Here is a 23,608-nt window from a genome sequence, read left to right as displayed (position 1 = left end):
CTATCAACCATTCAACTAACTAATAAATACAACAAAGTGCTGACTGGAGTTTTTTTTAGAGATCTAAATCAACTATGACTCTAACTCCATATTACATGCATGATGACTTCTCCTCGTTCTTTGACATCTGGCCCTCTTTTAGTTTAGCTGAGATGGGTGTTTAATATTAATGCTCCATGCTGACCTTGGATGCTGAATCTTTTTAACTGCTCAGAAATATTAGGAGATTACCCTTGCTTCTCGGCTTCAGTTTTCCCCAAAATATTAGAATGCACAGAAGCATGACCTTTAGCCTTTAATTACCCAAATGTAGAAGACTGCCACATCCCTGATGCGTTGTAAGCTTTTCCCATGAACATGTGTGCAAGCAAAAGTTTCTTGCAGGCAAACCGTTTGATATACCCTGAACTGTGGTAAAGGTGTTCACTTTACGACAAAAATTGGATTTGAATATTAAACCTTTTTAAGCGTCCACCTGTCTTGACCTAATTGACTGTTGACAGCTTCAGATGATGTCTTGCATGCCCTTTGGACGTTTTCCTTTCAAAATTCCCGCTTATAATTCAAACTGCTTGAATTGCGTAAAAATCATCACCTTCAGCAGTTTCGTAGCGCGCTACGAAACTGCTGAGTTTTTTTAAAACAGCTTGCTTTTGACCCGAGACCTTTATTAACTGAGTATTTGATTGCCAAAACTCCCTTAAACTTTCCACATGTCGAACAGGGATTTATATTTCCTCAGAAAGATAAGATTAAGCAAATTTGTCAAAATTTTGGAAACAAAACCTTACTTGAAATGAAAACTTATTTAGCAGGTAGCTGGCTTAGCTGTGCCTTCAGATCTTCAATTTGTTTCCTCATAGCCTTATTCCCAGCTCTCAATTGCATATTGATCCTTCTTATGTATTTGGCTTCTTTGATTGCTGGTACTGTCCATGTGTGAAATTGTGAATGGCCATCAACCACTGAATTCAGCTGAGCTTCTACAGCAGCATTTCCTTCCCATAAAGTTTTATAATACTTTGCATGTATAGCTGCATGTTTTCTAGCGGCTTTCTTTAATTTGGAAATTTCATATTTAGCTGATTCCAATTGTCTCTGTATGGCTGCTATATTATCTTCTTGAGATGCAATGACTGTTTTGCCCGTGTCTTTTTGTATCTCTTCCCCTGTTTCCTCTGTTCTTGGCAGTGCTTCCTGTACTTGCTGGAATCTCCTTGTCATAGGTCTTCTTGGTTTAAAAACGAACTCTTCAGCTGGCACATCAAATCTAAGCCTTTTTGAGGCCTTGGATTTCTTGGTGCTTTCTTGTTCTGACTGCATCAATTCGACTTGAACTGGTATAGACTGCTCAAATTCAATAGCCTGCAATAAATCATTTAAACTTGCCTTGGACACTGGACTTTCTTCAACTGCTATAGCTTTACCTTTTTCCTTATTTATTTGACTTCTTGTTCTTACCCTTGAGACTGCTTCAGATGTGCTTGTTTCAGGTACAGTCTTTTTACCCTGAGCCTTTTCCTTAGTTGATTGCTGAGCTTGATCTTGGATGATGAGTGGCTTCAGTGGCTTCACTGGTTTTCTTACTTGTGATCTTACTTGTGACTTTGTAACTCTTTTAGCTCTTGCTTCTGTTTGGAGCTCAGCTATTGTAAAATCCCTGGCAGGTTGGGGAGTGAGGCCAGTCTGGCTTTTGAAGCCAGCCATAAAAATGAATGAATTCCAATCCCTGTCTATCTTTTGGAGCCCATCTAAAACCAGTAGTTTAATCAAACCATGATGAAACAAAGAGGTTTCACAGTCCTCTTTCCTCAGTTGTACCTTATCACACATCTTACTCAAACTACGGAATAGATAAAAAGGTAAGTCTTATGGAGACTTTCCCAGTGAAATGCAAAAGTAGTTTGAAATGGTAAGAATAAACCTTGTTATACCTTCCTTCACAAGTCAAATATTTTTGTATGCAGGTGAGTAAGAGAGCATAATGTTCTTTGACATAATTCCTGGGCACTGCCTTACTTAAATCTTCATTTACATAATCATCTTTCAAAAAATCCTTGCAAGGATTCATGTCAAATTTAAAATTTTTGAACCATTCCTCTTGTCCTCTTGGGATCTCTGTCACAGCAGATATCACTTCTGGAGAAACCTGCACTTCTAACATGGCTACCTTTGAATTCAAACCAGTGAAGTTAAGTGCGAATTCCTTAGTTACCTGTGCATGTCCTCCTTGTAATTTTTTGCAAAAGTTCCAGCACCCGGCCTTTTTAAACGCTTTCTTCACCTCTTCATTTCTCAGCGTTATATCCAGGCCTTCGGGTTCAGTCCTTAGACATTTGCCGGATCTGTGCTCTTTTTTCTCCATGGATTCTTCCAAATCTTCGCACACAAAGACTACCAGCTCCGGTTGAAATTGTGATTCAGCTTCTTTTTTAATTCGGCCTCGCTTGATTATCAGCCTCGCTTGAACTTTCAGCCTCGCTTGAATTTTAAACTCTTCCGTTTAAAACCTTTCAAGATATAATCTTGTAGATTTTGTCATTCATGCAGGACTTACGGCCATCATTATGGTTTATGCACGGTAAAATTTCTTGGGAATAATAACTTGTGCATATCAACAGATCTAGTGGTGGTGATAGTGGCAATGAGCGTTAAAATGTGATAAGAAAGGTATATGAGCTGACATGAGAAGACATGGCTGGTTACTCACCTAACGGACTTGACATTTCGGGAAAGATTCGCTGCGGAATGTACGAATCCATGATTTCGCAGCGCTGTTAGTTTTGAATTTTAATGATGCGCTGCGAAACTGCCTAATCATGAAGCGCTGTGAAACTGCCTAGTTATGACTGCGCTACGAAATTGGCGAATTGGAATAGCGCTTATAAAATCACGAAAAGGCACGGTGACTCACATAAGACAAGAGGTGGCTATAGAAAAATGATGGGTAGAGGGGAACCAATGGGAGTTTAGAACAACTTGAGTTAAAAACTCTTTTAAAAACTCCAAATCCTACGGGAAGAAAATTAAAAATGAAAATTTGAAATTAAACTAGCATAGACCTTTGTCATCGGGCTAGGATAGAAAATTACATGTATCAATTTTTAGTTCTAAGTGATAACATTATCCATGGTCAATTAATTTAATTTTAATCAAAATAACATAACAAAACCAAAGAGGGATAATCTAGGAAAAGGGATTACCAAGCAACTGTGAACTGCAATATCCTACCTCAGTAAACCAAGGATTTAACATACGTGCAGGAAATCTCCCTGAATGTTGTGTTTGGTGTATCACAATGTACAAGGCAGCTGACTCACTTACCTGAGGATGGATAGCAACCTAATGTAGTCCTCCCATATATACCTGAAAGTATGTGGAGGCCCAATCCTTATTAGCGTTGTCTAATGTGAAACCACAAAGTGAGAGCATTCCTTTATACTTTACGTACTATAACATAGCCCTATATACCTAAAGGTATGTGGATGAGCTACAATATACTCATGTACGTGGAATGAGGTATCACACTCGGAATGTATCGCAAAAAAGTTAGTGACAACTACTATGTTTTACAACACTGGAACACGTCTCTAACCTAGAACCTCTAAATGTTTTGTGTTAGATGATAATGCTCCATTAGGTTAATTGAGGTTAATTTTAAGTTGATCTTGATTAATAATTTACCTTTCAAGGTTCACCATGTGATGTCTTTGAAATTCCTAGAATGCAACTAATATGATAAGCATTCTTTTCATTCAATTTGAACAATGAAAATGTTAAAACTGGAAACTAGGGTAACATTTCATGTGGGTCATCTTATTCATGGATGATAATATGTTCATTAGATTCCTCTCATTGAGAGGTGTAGGATTGATCTAAATATCATCCAATTCCGATAAGTATTCATGGAGATATGAATTTATTTTGATTATAGAATTATTAACAAGCCGACCTACAACTCATGTAGGCTCAAAAGCCCAACAGTCACATCTATTCAAACATCAACAATTGTGTATAAATATAGGAGGACTTTTCCTCATTTTCACTCACTCATCTCATCACATCTCTCTCTCTACTGCGCAAAAAAGAGTCTCTTCTCTACTACACAGAAAAGGGTCTCTCTCTCACACATGTGAAGCCGGAAGCTGCTAAAACTGAAGTTGCAACTCTAGATCCAAAATCTTACCAGCATGGACCATCAAACCTCCTCATCTAATATGCATTGTAGGTTCATCTGAGCCTCCTTTGAAGGCTACAACTTTTGGTGGTGGAATCAAGTCGATTCAACGGACAGTTTGCAAGATATCGATTGCCCTAGTTTGAAGGAAGCTGCTGAAACTGAAGTTGGAACTGCAGATCCAAACTTTGACCAGTGTGGACCATCAAAGCTCCTCCTCTGATCTACACTGTAGTTTCATCTGAACCTCCTCTGAAGGCTGCAACGTTTGGCGGTGGAATCAAGTCGATCTGACAGATGGTTTACAATATATCAACTGCCCTATTCTGAAGGAAGCTGCTAAAACTAAAGCTGCAACTACATAAGTGAAGTTTGACCTGCGTGGACCAGAAGATACCCTCATATGAACTACGTTGTAGGTTCATTTGTCAAAAGGCTGCAACTTTTGATGGTGGAATCAAGCCGATCTGACGGTCGGTTTGCGAGATATCATCTGCCCTAGTTTTGATGATGAAGCCGCTAATGATGATACTATTGATCTAGGGTTTGCTACTGTTGACATAAATCATATTTATTGTACTATTTCTCTTTGCTGAATTATTGAATATAAAATAAGATTTGATCAAAGGGTTTCCCCACACATTGTGGGGTTTGTCCCTGGCTAGCCACCACATCTTGTGTCTCTTGTCTTGGCTTGTTTTCTGTCAATCATTTAATGTTCTATTTGCACTTTACTTTATGTACATGTGATTGCTAATCTACAGAATTTAATAAGAAAAAGAAGTAAACTATTATAAGCATAGAACATACCATAACTCAACATGGTATTGGAGCTGAGGTGAAGACAAAGCCTGAGCAAGAACAAGAGCAATCACCGAAGAGAAGATTGGCAAGGCTATCCTAAAAGAACTATGGGGTCCTCAACACTCTTTCCTGCTGAAGACAAGCTCCATGAGAAAGATGACTATCACAGATGGATGATGTCCATCGATCTAACCCAAGAAAATCAAAAGGAAAGGCTGGACCTAAGGGTGGAAGAAAAGGATGATGTTATATTTGTGATAAAGTAGGTCACTATGCAAGGGAGTGCCCTGATAGAAAGGACTCACATCAAGACGATGATCTAAATCCCTCTCATGGAAATCAAAGGAATGGAAAACTCAATGGAAAAGGTAAAAGGAGCACTGGAAACCAAGGAAGAGGTCAACCATTCAAGAGGGCAAGAAATTCTAGTGGTGCCTCAATGCACTTCACTAGTTACGAAGAAGTTCTCTATAATCTGATAGAGAAAGAAAAGAACCTGGTATCCTTCTCATCAATGGAAGACAAAGGCTACAAGGTAACCTTCAGCAATGGCAAGGTACGTATATGGAAAAATAATGTTAAATATGCTTTTACTCTTGGGTTTCATGTTGATTCATTATATCAGGTTGATGGAATTCCTTTAGGAGTCATATCTTATGACACATCTCTTCAATCTGAACTTTGGCATTGGAGGTTTTCCTGCCTTCATTATAAAGCTCTACCCGGAATAAGACAAATTGTTACAGGGATGCCCAAATTCTGAGTAGCTAAAGAAGGTGTATGTCTAGGATGTGCCAAAGGAAAGCTCAAAATGGGACCATTTCCCTCAAGCCAAAGCAAGGTCTTCGATATATTACAGTTGGTTCACTTAGGCATATCTAAGGCTGGCATTAAGAGGGAGACTACTACACCACATACTCCTGAGCAGAATGGTGTGGTGGAAAGGAAGAACCATATGATTGTGGAAGCTGTCTCTATGGGTAGATGATGTAACAATGTTTGATGTGGAGGAACCCATGAATCTTATTTATCCATCTAAGCCTCCCTCTTCTAGGAAGAGGCCTTCATGGCGTAGGGGGATACTTGATGATGCTGAAGAACATGCTGCACCCCGAGGAACCTTCTGTGAAAGTAAGAAACCTAATAGGTATCAGGGATACCTGACCATCATGAGCACGACCATACAAAATGAACCTTCATCATTCACAGATGCCATCAAGCATCAAGTATGGAAGGATGCTATGACCAAAGAATATGAGTCTATTATGGAAAATGATGTCTGGGAAATAGTTCCCAGATCCCAGAACAAGACAAGTATCACTTCTAAATGGCTTTATAAGATAAATCTTGCAGCAGATGAAAGTATGGAAATGTATAAGGCTCGTTTTTTTGCTCGTGGTTTCTCCCAGAAGGAAGGTATAAACTATGATGAGATATTTTCACCTATTTCCAAATATACAACCATCCACTCGATCATAGCCCTTGCCGCTTCACAAGGATGGAACCTACATCAGATGGATGTCAAGGCCGTGTTATTGCACAGTTCGATCAAAGAAGAGGTCAACGTGGAGCAACCCGAAGGATTTAAGATTTATGATTGAAAATCTCATGTATACAGGTTGAAGAAGGCTCTCTATGGGCTGAAGTAAGCATCCCGAGCATGGTATGAGAGGATCAATAACTACTTGATGAAGTTTGGATTCACTAGGAGTGAAGCCGATCCTAAACTTTACCTTAAGGTTGAATATGATAAGCTTTTCATACTGGTGTTGTATGTGGATGACCTCTTTCTAACAGGTGCATACCCTCTCATTCACAAATGTAAGAGGTATTTGGCTTCTAAATTTGAAATGAAGAACCAAGGACTTGAAGTGTGGCAGAAGCTAGGGGAAATTTTCCTATCTCAAGGAAAATATGTGGTAAAGATATTGGAAAGATTTGGTATGATTGACTGCAAGCCTGTGACTACCTCGAGGATCTTAAAGAAGTTATATGGTAGTGATGTCGAACTAGATGTGGGAAATGCCTCTCAGTTTCATAAACTCATTCACATTGATGTTCTTGGTGAACCTCCATATGAACATATGTTTTTTAGTTAGCATTTTGAGCTCATATTTGGTTGAGCCTCATTGGATTGATGCCAAGAATATTTTGAGATATCTTCATGGCACAATTAATAATGGGTTAAGATACACTGTCGGAGATGTGAGACTACTTGGATATACTGATGCTGATTGGGCAGGCAGTGTGGTGGACTGTAAGAGAAATTCCGAGTGTTTTTTCACCATGGGATCTGCTTCAATATCCTTGATGAGCAGGAAGCAGAAGTCGGTGGCTTTGAGCACCACCGAAGTAGAGTATATTGCTGCTAGCATGGCCTCCTGTGAGGCAGTCTGGTTGCGAAAGCTCTTCAGTGAGATGTTTGGATTTACATTGGATACCACCGAGATCCTATGTGACAACCAGAGGTGGGATTCAATTATTAAGGAACTTGTATTCATCGATTGCTCCAGCAGATAAACATCAAGGAGGCTTCATCGCCCTAAGATGATCTACAGGTCGATACACCTTGTCAAAGCCTGAGGAAAGATCTAATCTATGATTTTCCCAAACGACTTGGAGTCGTCAAGAAACCCTTGTACAAGGGTCCTCCATGTTGCATACATTGAGCTCTGGGAGCTCTGAGGGCTTTCGGTTCTTACTGGAGCAAAATACGACCACAAAGTGACTCACCCTCCCCTAGTGGTGTGCATTGGAACAAGATAATTCACTCTCTTGTGGGACAAGGTGATTCGCTCTCTTATGGAACAGGATGATTCACTCTCCTGTGTAGCAGGATGATTAGTTCTCCTGTGAGGCCTGGATTGATGTGTTCTCCATGGCGATTGTAGCAGGATTTATGTGTTCTCTTGTGAGGCCTAGATTGATGTGTTCTCCATGGTGATTGTAGCAGGATTGATGTGTTCTCCTCTGAGGCCTGGATTGATGTGTTCTCCATGGCGATTGTAGTAGGATTGATGTGTTCTCCATGGTGATTGTAGCATTATTGATGTGTTATCTTGTGAGGCCGGGATTGATGTGTTCTCCATGGCAGCCTGGATTGATGTGTTCTCCATGGCGATCGTAGCAGGATTGATGTGTTCTCCTATGAGGACAATGGTGAGCTCCAGTATTGCAGTAATAATGCTGCAACTCCTAGGGCTCCCTTCTTTACTTTTATCAACATGGTAGTTCATAACAAACTTGGAAGTGACGGTGTTGTATGCACAAGTACTAGCTCTTACTGCAGGCTGTCACTTGATCAACTAGCACAAGTTTGGTAGGAGATTAAGCCAACTTCTATGAGTTCTCAAAAGAAGCTTTTAGATGTGATGGAAGAAATCTAACTCAAAGGAGGCTATTCTACTTGCAGAAAGAAGATGAAAACTAAAAGGAAATGGAAACCCTAGTTTTACCCACTAACCTTACTTTTGCTAGAAAAAAGAGTTGAAACTACTAAAATGGATTCCATGGACTACTGTCAAGATAAAATGCATGTGCTTAAGCTACTTCTTAAGGAAAATGTGGAAGACCCATCTTTTTGTACTTTTCGAGCACTTTTATGTAGAATTATTATGTTTGTGTTTTAACTAGTTGTGACTCTGCAAAGGTTTGGTGGTGAAGGGAGATGGAGTTGGCTGTTGCAGATGGTGTGGAAGGTGTGGAGAGGACCTAAGGAGTCCCTAGCATCCTTCTAGAGATTTCCATTATGATTAGACTTCGAAAAATCGCTCGCATTAACTTCTACAGGAAGTCTGCAGGGTATCTATAGGAAATTCTACAGGGAGTTCTATAGGAGCAAGCCGAAAGTGATTTTTGAAGGTTTGGAAGAAGAAAAATGGCGGGAAAAAGAAAATGAAGGTTGGATGAGGGTGTTAGAGGGTCTAGGACTCTATCAATGAAGATCAAACATGAAGGAGATGGTTAGATTTGTTCAAAAGTCAAGGAAGAAATTTTGCACAAGAATGTAGAAATTAGGGCAGTTTGGGAAAGTGTGGCGAATGAGTTGAGAAAACCTTGAGAGATGGAATGGAGCAGGTTGGGTGATTAAAGTATGATAAGCTGGGATGGTATTCAAGTGAGATGCACACCTGTTGTGGGGAAAAATGCCTATTTAGGACAATCCTATCCACCTAAGGTGTGATAGCGCCTTAGCAACAAACGAATGCAGCTGTCGTGATTTCTTCCTTTATGAAATATGAAAGAGAGGAGATTGGCAGACTTACCGTTATCTTCCGGTTGTCCCTCAAAATAGATCCTCTTCTCTTTGTGTGTCCACAGCTACTTGCCTCCTCGCTCGATCAAGAGAACATCTACTTGAATCCCAAGAGGTCACAAGAGAACATCTACCTGTGACAAGAGAGCAGCTACTTGCAACAAGAGAAGAACACAATACAAAGGCAAATATACATATTCATAAATGATTCAGGATTAGAAGTAAATCAAATATACTAATGCAATTACACAAAATACACTAGCATATAGGAAAGAATCAAGATAGCTTTATTGAAAGTAACAGTGTTCAGGAAGAGATACAACCCATAGGGCTCCAACCCAGCATCTCCTTCCCAGCAGAATGGACTTCCTTCTTCAGCTCCTTTCAAAGCATAACACACCAAATGTTTCTAGCCACAAACCAACAGCAATTCTTTGCAAATACTAAATTCCAACCTCCCTAGACCTCATGAGAGAGATCTATATATAGGAGTTTTGGAGAAAGGATGAGTGAGCTTGATGCTGGTATGAAGCTGACTAGTGTCCTCTCCCACTTCAGTTCTTGAGTCCACTTGGAGGTTCTTGCTTCCACTTGGAGATTTGGAACCTCTTACTCATCACCAGTCGAATTCCCTGATCCAAGTGTCATTTTGGAAGCTTCCTGGGCATTGACACCTTGAGGAATGACTCTGCCACATGTCCAAACTCGCCCAGCGTAGGTAGCCTTCTTTGCAGTTGAAATTCAACGCAGGTAGAAAGTGGAGCACTTGAAATTCAGCGCAGATGCTCAGTGGAGCAGTTGACATGATCCAGAATTGCCTTTTTTTTTAGTGTTTTCAGGTGGAGAACTTTTGTGAATTGTTGTGGTTACTTGGCCTTGTTCCTCTAGGGGTAGGAACAACATGTTTAGGGACTTTGGATCCCTTGATTATTGACATTTCATGCTCAGTGATGCAAGGCACAAAAATGTCTATAACAGTTGCCCCCTAAAGTATGAGGCCGTTTATCGGGTGAAATGCTTTATCCAGGAGGGTCCAAAGTTCATCCATCTGCTGGGAGGAGACCTGTAATAAAATACAATACAATACATTATTATTCATTCTGCTTTCATGATCTAGCTGAGGCGGGCATTCCCATGCTTAGCTTTATAAATTCATTTTTGTACATAGAACAGATGATCGTCTGATGGTAGACAGATAATTTTGGCGAAAAATATCATCCTTTGAGTAGGATCATCATCTGTTGCAATGATGTACATGTCAAATGTCTTTATCTTTCCTGAATATATATCGCAGCCCAGATGGATGAAACTAGATTCGGGGTCTTCAAACTCGTTCGATCTTCACTCTAAGTACAAGTCGATCCATGTGAGAATTGCGCTGAAGTCGAACATGGAAAGACATCGCTTGATTACCGGTCAATGATGTAAACCGTTAACAAGCGCGAGAGGAATCACCGATAATGATAATGACCCTCAAGGTACTGCAGTACAATTCACGTGGTGTGAATAAAGGACTTGACGTCGAACACCACGCAAAATCTTCTGGTCGAAGGTCATTGATGTATACCTGTCGCCGGAAGTGAGAAACTTGCCATTGAGGCATGCAAGCTTCAAAGTACTGAAAGGGGTTGTTCCTAGATCAACTCCTTGGATAATGAGCTGATGTCGACAAGGAGCGATCCGTCAAAGGAGGGCATTAATGAATCCCACATCAGTGACACGGAACGGAGCTAATGATTTTAATGGAGGTGAAAACAATCTGTGACATATGATTCAGGGTGGCGGTCATGAATGGATGAAGGATAATGTATGGCAGTGGATGGGACCCGGTTGACTCTTTCTGAACGACTTCTCTTGAACATATGGCGACACTGATGCGATGGATTGGTAGCATTACCCCAAATATGGATGGCATGGAAAAACCATGGTGATGTGACCGGTGAAAGAAACAACCCAACCCGAATTGTGATACGGAGGAAAAGTGTCATGTTCAAGAGCGACCTGCTACCATCAAAGTTTTCTTGATCTTTCGCAATTTTTCCCCAGTCATTGCTGACCAATACCTCTTTATTTTTGTCAAGCTTGAGGAGGATAACATATGCTTGTTCTATAACCTGCCCTTCGAGCAAGCCCATCGCTATGTTTTAACGAGCCTAGCGATAGGGAAACTCGTTCTCGTCTAAAGACAAGTTTGTCGCTATTTAATAATTTTAACGAGTCTAACGACAAGGATAACTCGGTCCTTTTCATTTTTAGAGAGTCTGAAAAGGTACGTAAAGTTAACTCCAAAATTCCTTTTTCGTCATCTAATCCCTTAAGTCCGAAAAAGTATAAAACAATACAGAAGGGATGAGTTTTCTTTAACTTTAACGAGCCAAATAAAACAAGCGCTCGACCTTTTTGTGCAATAATCCCTCAGGTCCAAAAAGATTAAAATCTAGAGGAGGGATAGCTCTTCCGGTCCTTTAACGAGCTGGAAGGCCAAAACTCGACAATCTTTTCATATTTTACGAGTCAGTTGAAAAGAGCTTAAAGAAGACTCGTCTTTTGAGGAACGAGTGATAAAAAGGGATAGCAACTGATTCCAGGTACAGGTTGGAATTTTCCAATCACGGCAGTGTCACAAGGATGGCTAGGTGAAATCACTCTTCGCAGCTGTTCCTCAAAATGGGTAAACAATCATATGGAGGTGAACGATCGACCAAATGGAAGTGGAGGTGGCAGGTGCAAACACGACCAAGGCTTTTATGGCTGATAAATTTACGATCACAGCGGTTATTTACCGGGATAGGTTCATTTTTTAGTTAAAAATGAGCTTAAACTCTGGAGGAAACATTGCTCATTGCTTATATTTATTTTTTAACGAGCATGAATACCGCGTTAAAACTGCTCGGATCTTGCGTTTATTTTTTAACGAGCATGAACTTTATGCTAAAACTGCTCGATTACCCAGTCATAAGATAAGAGTGTCTCATGAAAGATCCCATTTTTTATAGAGCTTGCGCCTTACCAAAGCTATGCTCACTCTCCTTTCTTTATGCAAGTTCGGAAATGGCTAATCCTACGAGTTTAAAGGGTTAGACCTACAGGTTTAAAGGGAGGACCTAAAAATTTAAAAAATAAATAGTCGCCCCTTGCTTGCACTCCAAAAGGTTTGCATGCCCCCAGGTATAAAGTACGATTTCAAGGTTACCTCTACTTCAATTCCATCGAAACTTTCGTTTCACCGGGAGAGGCTCACCTCTTTCAGGTTACCCAAAGATTGTCTCGTTAATCTTTCAAACAAAACACTTCCTCGGCAATGTCTACCGAAATAAACAAAGGTGAGTGACGACCTTCGCCCTCTCACATAACTTTGACAAAAGAATCTTATTCCAGAACAACCCCTCTTCCAACCACGGATGGGGTACGGACTAGTCATATTCTCCCGCGGAAACCTTACCCTATACCCAAAGATTCCCTGCCGAAGCAGGCCAGGATGCATGCCCTCTGGGTTCCAGTCATATCCTCCCGGATTACTCGCGCTCATCAGGAGGACGGACTGTGGGTTGAGACAGTTCTTGCATGAATAGACCATTTAGGGATGGCACATGACTATTTGCGATGTGTGATCCGGGAAACGAAAGTTGGTCCACGAGCTTGACCATTCTTCCTCCATGCGGAAAACACATTACTCTAAAGAGTGAGGAGACTACAGCTCCCATGCAATATATATAGTCTCGTCCAAGGAGTAGGTTATAATCCAAGGGTCCTTGAATGACCATCACGTTCATTTGAACGGTCTTCCCTTTCAATGTTATAGGCACATTGGGGAGGATCCCTAAAGGTCATCTGGTTCCTTTATCAAAACCTGATAGATTTCTCATCTCAGGTAAAAGCGTCGGCGAACCAAGCGCTTTCCAAGAAATAGAGGAAAGGATACTCACAGATGCCCCCTCATCAATGATAGTGCCAGCCATTACCATTCTGTATATTTGACAAATAATTCTGAATGGCACACTGGCTGGCAACCGGGGTCTGCCTAGTTGGTTCCAATCAAAGGACACAACCAGGTTGCTTGGTGGTGGGACCGAATATACGGCCGGATAGCGCTCTGATGAGCTTCCTTCCTGTGACAAAGGAATGGTGGCATTGCCCCCTTGGTCATCAGAGTCAGTGCTGATGAAGAGAACTTGGACGGTGTCATCTGTATTCTCCTCTGTGATGGCGTCATTCGAAGATGGAGCCTCTGAAGGCAAAACCGGGTCAACTGCCGTATCAACCTTTTGACTTTCATCAGGCATGGATCCAGACGGTTCTTCTTCAATGACAGGTGCTTCGACTGACCATCTAAGTGGCTCAGCCGGATTCTCAACTAGTGAGGGACTTGGCAGGAGTTTTTGATATCCAGGAGGAAGATTCGCTCGTAAAATCGAACGATCTTCCAGAACTCTTTTAGCCTCGTCTAAGAAGGGACAACTGTGGATGGCGTGATCGCCTTCACACAGTCTGCAGGGAAATTTAACTTTCCCATTCTGTCCTGGAGCTTCACTCCCACTAGTTGACGGTGAGCAGTCGACATGGCTATCAGAGGTCGATGCTCCCGAATTGTGCAAACGGGGGGGCCAGTCTCTTAGTATCCGTGGGATACAGGGACAATCTCTATGGAAGTGGTCTCCCCTGCATATGATGCATGGCGATTTAGGCCTTACAAGTGTGGTGTGTGGATTTTTGTTAGACGACATTTGTTTGCCCCCAGTCGCCTTAGGCTCCTTCTTCTTCTTTTCTTTCTTCTTCTTCTCCTTCTTCTCCTTAGGAACCCGATTTTTTGATCGACCAGTTCCGTCAAGCGAAGAGGAAGGAGGGGAGGAAGATGAAGTGGAAGGCTGGGAGGCAACTCTTGTTTGATCTAACTATTGACTCGACTGTTCAGGAGTGGTGGTATTCTGAACGACATTGGTCAAAAAGAGCCAAACTGGTAGGCCAATTGTTAGTCCTGGAAGCGACAATGTGGCCATGTGGGGCGCACCAACATCTCCCCAAGAGGAGAAGGGACTAGGATTTCCACCCAAGGGAACTCCTTGGTTGGTGTGCTCCATCTTTTCGACCTAAAGATCAACGCAGGATTAAAGGGTGATTGTTGCGTTTAAAATAAATTGTTAACGATGCTTTTAGACACAACTTGCTTTTTCAGTTTTAAAGAGTCGAGAAAAAGCTAAAGATGACTCTAGTCTCCTTCGATGTTTTAACGAGCCCGAAGTGACAAATGCTCGGATGGACTTTTTCTGTTATAGAGTCTGAAAAAGGCCAAAAGAAACTGCTCTGGAGATCTAGGTAGAGGGTGTGCCAAACCTTTCGCAAAACCACAGAATACGTTTTACGGTACGGATGGTCAATCTTCGTGAATGCTGTGTTCACTGCATTGCGATCAGTAGGGTGGCCGACATGGCTTCCTAAGGATAAAAGATATATGCCTATAGGGGGCTCCCAATATATACGCGACGGTACGTGGGAGCACAAGTCCGTATTAGTGAAATCGTCCCTCAGGAGGAATCACCCACCTTCTTAGAGATCGACAGTCACTACGTTTAACGACGCCGGAACACGTCTCTACCTAGACCTCTACGATGAGCGTTATGTTGCAAAGCGTTGTTAGGTTCATTCAATATATTTTAAGTTGATCTTTTTAAAGTTTGCCTTTCAAGGTTCACCACGAGATGTATGATACAATTTCCTAAATGCAGTCTAAGATGATAAGCAAGCTTTACAATCTTTCAACTTTGAAAATCCTAGCTACTAAGGGAAAAGAGAGCGACTATGTTTTCTCAAAGAGCAATCAGCACACTCTAATGCACTTTCCCTAAATCCAACATGAAAACTTATCAAATGCAAAATGCACAATGCAGGTGTTTGTTTTCACTTTCTTAGTATAAATGCCTACAAAGAAAGCTTTTTGCACAATTTTGAATTTGCTTTTACAATGATCAAAATAAACAAGTTCACTTTCTTCGAAATCAACAAGGGTAGAAGAGATTACAATCACTTTCCGATTTTTGAAATAAAGACTCGTTTCGATACTTTGAAAAGAACAAATTCAAACCAATAAGCAAAAGTAACAGTATAATCAATCTGAACAAACAACCAATGAACTCTCTTCTAAGATCATTTTCAATCAGATCTGAATCAAAGGCTATAGAAAGACTACTTTACTCATGCAAAGGAAGACTGTAAATGACGCCACAAACACATAAAAACATTTACAATCTTTTGTACAAAAATTGAGGCGGAATTCAGGCAAAGAAAAGGGTTATCAGACCAGCACCTATACTTGGTTAAAGGCTACAAAAACAGAGATCAAAACAGGGCAAAAAGGACAAAGAACCCCAGCTGCACAAGGCCACACTGGTTCAGCGCAGGTCCAACACTGTCATTTTGACATTCAGCGTAGGTAGCCCCTTCGGGACCTGCGTTGAAATGCAGACTGCCTTCATAGTGCCTGCACTGGAGAGAGAAACTCTCGTTTCTCTTGGTTTCTGGGTCACAAAATGCTCAAAAATCGACTGTTTCAGGCCAAATCAGAAACACAAGCAAGGTATAAACAGAGGGATGCTTTGATAGGGTACTAAAGACTATCACAAGGATCAATCAAATCGTTTGTGGATCTAGTTTAAATCATAGACAAGTCCAACATACTAGATCAAAGCAACAACGTTTACTTTGCATCTGGGAAAGATGCAGTTCAAGAGTTGCTGTCAAGTCTATGAAGTAAACAAATGACGGAAACACAAATGAAATGAATAAACAAGTTCCTCCCCAGTGGGGTCGCCAATTTGTTTTGGGGAAAAATGCCTATTTAGGACGATCCTATCCACCTAAGGTGTGATAGCGCCTTAGCAACAAACGAATGCAACTATCATGATTTATTCCTTTATGAAATATGAAAGAGAGGAGATTGGCAGACTTACCGTTATCTTCCGGTTGTCCCTCGAACTAGATCCTCTTCTCTTTGTGTGTCCACAGCTACTTGCCTCCTCGCTAGATCACAAGAGAACAGTTACCTGTGACAAGAGAGCAGCTACTTGCAACAAGAGAAGAACACAATACAAAGGCAAATATACATATTCATAAATGATTCAGGATTAGAAGTAAATCAAATATACTAATGCAATTACACAAAATACACCAGCATATAGGAAAGAATCAAGATAGCTTTATTGAAAGTAACAGTGCTCAGGAAGAGATACAACCCATAGGGCTCCAACCCAACATCTCCTTCCCAGCAGAATGGACTTCCTTCTTCAGCTCCTTTCAAAGCATAACACACCCAATGTTTCTAGCCACAAACCAACAACAATTCTTTGCAAATACTAAATTCCAGCCTCCCTAGACCTCATGAGAGAGATCTATATATAGGAGTTTTGGAGAAAGGATGAGTCAGCTTGATGCTGGTATGAAGCTGACTAGTGTCCTCTCCCACTTCAGTTCTTGAGTCCACTTGGAGGTTCTTGCTTCCACTTGGAGATTTGGAACCTCTTACTCATCACCAGTCGAATTCCCTGATCCAAGTGTCATTTTGGAAGCTTCCTGGGCATTGACACCTTGAGGAATGACTCTGCCACATGTCCAAACTCGCCCAGCGCAGGTAGCCTTCTTTGCAGTTGACATTCAACGCAGGTATACAGTGGAGCACTTGACATTCAGCGCAGATGCTGGAGCAGTTGACATGATCCAGAATTGCCTTGTTTTTGAGTGTTTTCAGGTGGAGAACTTTTGTGAATTGTTGTGGTTACTTGGCCTTGTTCCTCTAGGGGTAGGAACAACATGTTTAGGGAATTTGGATCCCTTGATTATTGACATTTCATGCTCAGTGATGCAAGGCACAAAAATGTCTATAACAACACCTGCTTCTAAAAATTGATTCAAGGAGAATTAAAAAACAGAGTTTTACCTATTCTAACCTAATTCTGCCCTAAAAACGAGAAAAGTGCTGAACATAACTTTATGGACAAGAAATGAAGTAATAAAGCCATGGAAATTGAACAAGAATAGATCTAATTATGTAAATACAACTAACATTAATTTCTCCAACTCAAAATCTCTCACTAGCAATTGCATTGGAAAGAAAAAGCAGTGTTTTGGTGGCAACAAGAATACCTTGGTCTCAATTCATGGTCCCATAGAGGGAGAAAGGAGATCAAGGCCTGCTTGGTGGCCTTTTTGTGAATATTCTTCTATTATTGCAGCAAACTATCTAATCAATCTTGAAACAAGAGCAACTATTCTAATCATCACAAACAACATACGTAACAAAGCAGGATTGAATCTAAACAACAGAAATTATTTCATGAATGAAAGAAAGACACATATAAATACAAAAATTAGGTATTGGGCACTTGGGTTGGGCCCAACCCCAAGAGCTACAACCCCCTTAGAAAGATTAGTGCTAGTTCAAGGATGGATTCATCTTCATTGATCAAAAAATAATAGTCACATCACAAAATTGTCTACAGAAAGAGCTCGAAAATGAGCTGAATGCAGGGCTACACTAAAGTGTGAAAATAGACTGTTCAATAGCTAACCTACTGAGGCCTGAGGCCTTATTATTTATAAAAGTGAGGACTCCCAACATTCCTCCTAAACTTTAGGAACTCGGCTGCCTAAACTTGGAGATAACGTCAACTTTACTAGACTTGCTTGGCTGCTCTTGTGATCATCGATGTGGTGGCCTATGAACTCCGAGATGCTGGTGGAGAACTCGAGGAAGGGGTCATCAATGCAGGAGACACCCTTCCCATAAGTCCTCATCTTGGTTTCTTTGAGTTTTGGCTATCAATCTGCTCATAAATTCCTTGTCTTGGTCCAAAAATGTCCAAAAATCTGCAATAAACTCATTACATTTTGTGGTAAAGTGACTATCGCCATTCACTCAATTAACATAAATATATTCAAAAACATGCACAAAACTATTGAGAATGGTGGATTAAATGGAAACAATAGGAAAAATGGGCCCATATAGTTACCCATTTATGGGGCTCATCATCACCCCCCCGCTAAATGGGTTGCTCATCCTCTGAGCAACTAATCCAATTCTTCATCCTTGATGGCTTTAATAGCTTCCCTAACATCCCATGCTTCTGAGGTGATGTCCTCTTCCCTGCCATCAAAACCTGCCTTTTTGTCTACTTCCTCCCATTGTCGGTGTTCTTCTTCTTCCTTAACCCCTTCCATTAGTCCTAAGAGTAGTGGAGGACTGAACTTAAGGCCAATCTAGTTGGCTTTCAAGTTCTACATTGATTGTTTGTACAAAGGAACTCTCACCAAAGCCTCCCTCATTCTGGTTGGGGAGTGATACTCCCTAATATTTAAGCTGAAGGATAATATATTCCATATCCTCATACAAGCATGAAGGCAATCATCACCAAATAATCTTTCCATATCTTCAAAATGGGTGATATCTTACGCTTGCCTTTCGACATAATCTAGGAGAATTTGAGGGTTGTTGGCAAGGTGTTGAGGAGCATATATGAGAGTTGAGGGGTCTTCCGGTTCTGCCCTGATTAGCAGGGACTCATTCAGTTCCTTGGCCATGATCCATTGAACTTCCACTGCTCTTTTTTCTTCATGGCTCATCCAGGAAGCCATAGCCATGAGCTGTATGTCTCCCAATGTAGCATTGGGGTCCCAAAAGTTTATATCGAGGAGTGCCATATTATGTAATTAAAACTCTACTAATTTGGCCTTCTCCTTAGCTAAACTAGTAGCACACAGATGCATAAACTAACCATTATTTTGGAAAGGGATTGTGCCCCTTTGGGCCATTGTTTTGATTTGGAACTGGAGCCATTGGTCTTTAAGATACAATGCATAAGATCTGGCCAGTTGTCTACATTTCAAGGCTTCCATTGCCTAGCTGGCCATGCAAGCCATCTGGGCTTCTTTCTCCTGCAACTGCTATTTCCGCATCAGAATTTTAGCTACTACCTAAGATTCCCTCTCTTGCTACTACTTTATCATCATTTCCACATCAGGTTGTGGCTCTCCCTCTTGCTGCTGTGTTTTTTCTACTTCCTTTTCTGCTAGGAGACCTTCCTGTAGTTGCTTCTCTTTAGAAATCTGTGTTATGTCTGCCCTTTGAGCTTCCTACTGCTGTAACTACTGCATTTTCCTCCTGTAGATGGGCTCTTTCACTAGTCTCGATGTGTCTCACCAATGCCAACTCTCTTCTTAATTCTTTCTACTGTTCTTCCATGTGGCCTTGTCTACAACTCCCTTGGATTTAGCAATTTTCATCCAAGTGTGGGTTCTAACCCTTTCCTGTTCCAATGCAAAGGAAAGTGGTATAGAAAAATTATGTGGGATGATCTTCCCACCTTCTAACAAATTGTAATATGAGCCTAAATTAGGCTGAGAGCTGGGTTCAGGTATCTCATTGGCCTTTCCTTCCTCCCATAACTGTGTTGCTACCTCTTCTTCTAATTTTTCAGTTTCCTTTAGCTTGGACAACGTTTCCTGTAGAGAGGTTTTAGCTTCCTGTAGAATTTTTTTGGAGTCCATCAGTCTGATTCTTTCCTTCCAGGTGGAAGTTTTGGGACTTCCTCTCTCATAGGTAATATATATTTTGGAGGGGGATTATTCCTTTTTCTCAGTAGGTGCATCCTTAATTATTAGAGGCTCCTTTGGTGGAGGCTGGGGCTTGCCCACCTTTATCCTGGTGCTCCTTATGGCTTTAAAATACATGGATGTTTCTCTTTTTCTTTTTCCTTTTTGTTTTGCTGGAGTGCTTAATGTAGCCAACACAGCTACTGCTTCTTTTGCCAATGTCTCAGGGGATGTTTCTTCCTGCTGTTGTTCCCCTTCATCTTCTTTTGTCTTTTCTGTGCCTATTGTTTCTACTTGTGTTTCTGTTATTTCTGGCAATGTCTTCTCTGTTTCTTTCTGAGTCCCTGCCTCGCTTGTGGTAGTCCCCTTTTGGGATTTCTTAGGCTTTTTCTTCTCACTTTCTGTTCTTTTCCTTTTCTCTATCTTTGGGGTGGTATTCTTTTCTACTTTAGGTATTACAGTGGGTTTTTCAAGTTTCTCTTCTACTTCCTGTTCCTCCTCTATTTCTTGCTCTTCCTCTTTTTGAATATGTGGTGTCTCCTCATGCACTTCTTCCTCAATTTCCTCTTTCTCTTCCTCCTCCTCACTGCCAAATGGGCTAATATCCTCAATCAGAGTTTTGATGTCATCATCTCTGGACATATTTCTAAAAGTTTTCCAAGCTATGGGAATGGTATATGTATGTAAGGCATCTTCTACCAATAGTTTTATGAGCCCATGGTGGGCCAACTTGTTTGAGACTCCTACATTTAGCTTGGTACTACATTCTATTAAAGACTAGAGGAGGAAATATGGGAGATTCAGTTTTCTAACTGGAGGTAGGACCATCCCATACCTAAATTCATGCAGTAACCTGAAGTGATAACCATAAATTATGTTAAACCTTCCCTCACAAGTGATATATTTGATTATTTGGTAGCTGACTTCATTTTAGGGAGGAGGCAAGCTTGTCCTTCTCACCCCATTTTTATCCTCTACAGGATCCTCCCCAGGTTGAAAAGATGTCTTCTTGGCCACCTGTCCCAATGCTTTTCCCTCCTTGCTCCAAGGGAGCCTAGGTGGAAGGCCTATGATTCAACTGATAAAATCAGGTGTAAGTTCAAGGAACAGCCCCCTGAAACTAATGGTGGCATGTGTTTTCGAATGGGGTTTTAAGGCCATCAGAAATTCTTCAATTACCTCATCATCATATCCATGTATTCTTTCAAAAAAATCATCCAGTTTGCCCTCGTGAAGAGGGCCACCACCTCAGGGTGCTCATGCAGTTGGTTGGAGTTCAAGGGCTCCTTCCTCATAAACCCTCCTGACATGGTGTTGAGTGGTTTCTGAAGTGCTTAGGTGAGGAGAAAAATAACAATTTCAAAAATCAGAGACAGAGGGACAGCTGAGTTTCATTTTTTTCTGATCTGTAGGAGGAATTTCTGTGTGCTCCTTCTCACAACATCAAATTGCAATATTTCCTTTGTTTCAAACTGCTCTTATCCTGAATTTGATCTTTTTCTTTTGGAAAGAAAATATTTTTTTGATAGAACAGAGGATAAATAACACAGGGTTTTTCTCAGAGAATAGACAGATATGCAAATTTTTTTTTTTTCACACAGGCTGGTTTCTATGATTTCAAGTGTTTTCTTTACAGCAGAATATGAGAAAGAAGAAGACAAACTTCAAATGCAGAGAAGAAAACAGAGAACTGTGTAGAACTCAGGGAAAATATGCAGGCATACTTTTAAACTTCATTCTCCTTTCTTTCAATCCAATTCTATGTTTTTAATCCACCACCTTATACAAATAAGTCCTATGCAGGGAGGCTTCCCGAGCCTACTTCATTTAAGCTTGAATTCTGCTAAAAATCTCGGGATTTCCTTCTACTGGCTATTCTCTGCCTTTCCTGTAGAAGTTTTCTTGTAGAAATTCTCTTGCTCCTGTAGAATGCAACAGGGCTTCTGTAGAGCCCGATAGGTAAGAGGGTTTCGAAAAAAACTGGTAGAAAACTGGTGGAGGATGACTGGTTTTCTGCTCTGAAGGTGGTAAACGAACACTGTAGTCGAGAGCTTCGTAACATGCAAATGGATGAAAAGGGTGGTGGAGGCTTGGAGTGCATTGTACTTAACTGTTGGCGTAATCTGCGGTGATGAGATGAGGTGGCTATATGGGTACGTTATCCCCATCCGGGTTGTTGGTCTGACGCCAGTGTCATTATGGTTCCTCATGTTGCCTGACCGCCATCACCTCCCTTACTCTTGTTATCCGCCACCACCACTGCCAGTTTCAAATGCCTTCTTCCTAAGTTGACATGCCGCACGTGCTGACTGCGTATCTAATCAACAGTTTGAATTTGGACGTGGCTCAATTGAATTCCATGATGGTGTGTGAATTGAACAAGGGTGGCCAGTTAGATGGCCACCGATTCCACATAATTGACCATTCCCACAGCTCATGCAGTTTTGAAATATTATTCATGCAATCGAGGAATAGGTTTAGGCACTTACATGCTCAATTGTTATTGTGTTATGCATATTTCGGATTTTGGCACTTCGTTTCCTCATTGTTGTTGCTGCTTGCACTCTGCATGCTCGCCCTTGGTTTTTTTCGATGATCTCTTGTTCAAACATTTCTCTTCATATGTCCTATTTTGTTGACCCTATCTCTAGAGTATGTTTTTCAAAGGGATTAGCTACTACAGGAATCCTATTGGATTTCCTGTAGTCGGTTCTCGTCTTGAAATTCAAGCTAATATGTGAGTAGGGCTAAAACTGCTAAAAAGGGTCTCGACTGAGAGGAAATCACAGGTGGAGGGTATCAGGTAGGGATGAGTAAAAATGTTGCTGCCTTTATTTGTCATCATTTTTCTTTTTGTTGTGTGTTTGCAGGATGACAGAAACAAAATATCTGTATGTGGCTATGCAGGGACAAAAACGAGTGGAGATGTAGGTGTACAGGGATGGAATGGTGAAATGGGAAGATGGATGGTGGTAAAGAGGTTCACAGGGCCGCTAGATGAATTTCCAACCCTCGAGTATTGTTCTAAAATGGATTTTGGCCTTCCTGTAATTTCTACAGGATCCTCCTTTAGAAAACACAGAGTTTCCTGTAGGATGCGGAATTTCAGAACAAATGAGACCAAAAATTTGGAAAGGATAGTAGTGATGGGATGATGGACTGTGAAGGGTGCATGCAAACTGTCATGTCTTTTCCTCTTGTGCAACCCTCCTGTAATGACCTTCCTACAACCTGCAATTTATTTAAAAGAAGTTAGGTTTTTTTTTATCTTTTTTTTTTTGATATAGCTCGGGCACCTCCAGGAGGTTTTCACCCTCACTGCCTACCCTGGGTGCCTCCAAGAGGTTTTCACCTAGGGATCTTTTATTTCGTTTTCTCTATTCTCTGTTTTTTCAATTTTTTTTTTTTTTTTTTTTTTTTTCTCAAGGTGTGGGTGGAGTGGAGATAGGGACCTGCTCCACTACTAGCACTGATTTACCTAGAGTTTCAATGAAATCCTGCTTGGAAAGGGGCTTCCTGTAGATCTTCAATCGATGCCCATTGATGAGCATGGGGATGGATTCTTCATTAATGGTCTGGATAAGGACTAAACCATTTTCATTGCATTTTTCTACTACATATGGTCCTAGCCATCTGGTTCTCAGCTTGCCCTTGAAATATTTGTACCTTGAATCATACAGCAGCACCCAATCTCCTAGATGAAATTGTTTCTCTTTGGGTGTCGATCATGCCATGTTTTTCTTTGAAGCTGGACTACCTCTGAGTGGAGAAGGGCCTGCATTCTCTGTTCATCT

The 23,608-nt window shown here is 41.0% G+C and overlaps 1 pseudogene across 1 annotated transcript in view; it reads right to left on the bottom strand.

Moving 5' to 3' along the window:
• LOC149168497 (putative glutamate carboxypeptidase LAMP1) overlaps positions 1-20,456 on the bottom strand; it is a 58,910-nt pseudogene extending 38,454 nt beyond the window's left edge. Inside the window, exon 1 of the transcript XR_016259166.1 lies at positions 19,917-20,456. The product of XR_016259166.1 is annotated as a putative glutamate carboxypeptidase LAMP1 (transcript). The remainder of the gene's footprint in view (positions 1-19,916) is intronic.
• Positions 20,457-23,608: the final 3,152 nt, after the last annotated feature.

This window comes from Pinus tabuliformis, chromosome 4_2 (genome assembly GCF_031772625.1).
Source record: "Pinus tabuliformis cultivar Carrire ecotype Pingquan chromosome 4_2, CPIR1, whole genome shotgun sequence".
NCBI lineage: Eukaryota > Viridiplantae > Streptophyta > Pinopsida > Pinales > Pinaceae > Pinus > Pinus tabuliformis.
This window is presented reverse-complemented; position numbering and strand designations above follow the sequence as displayed.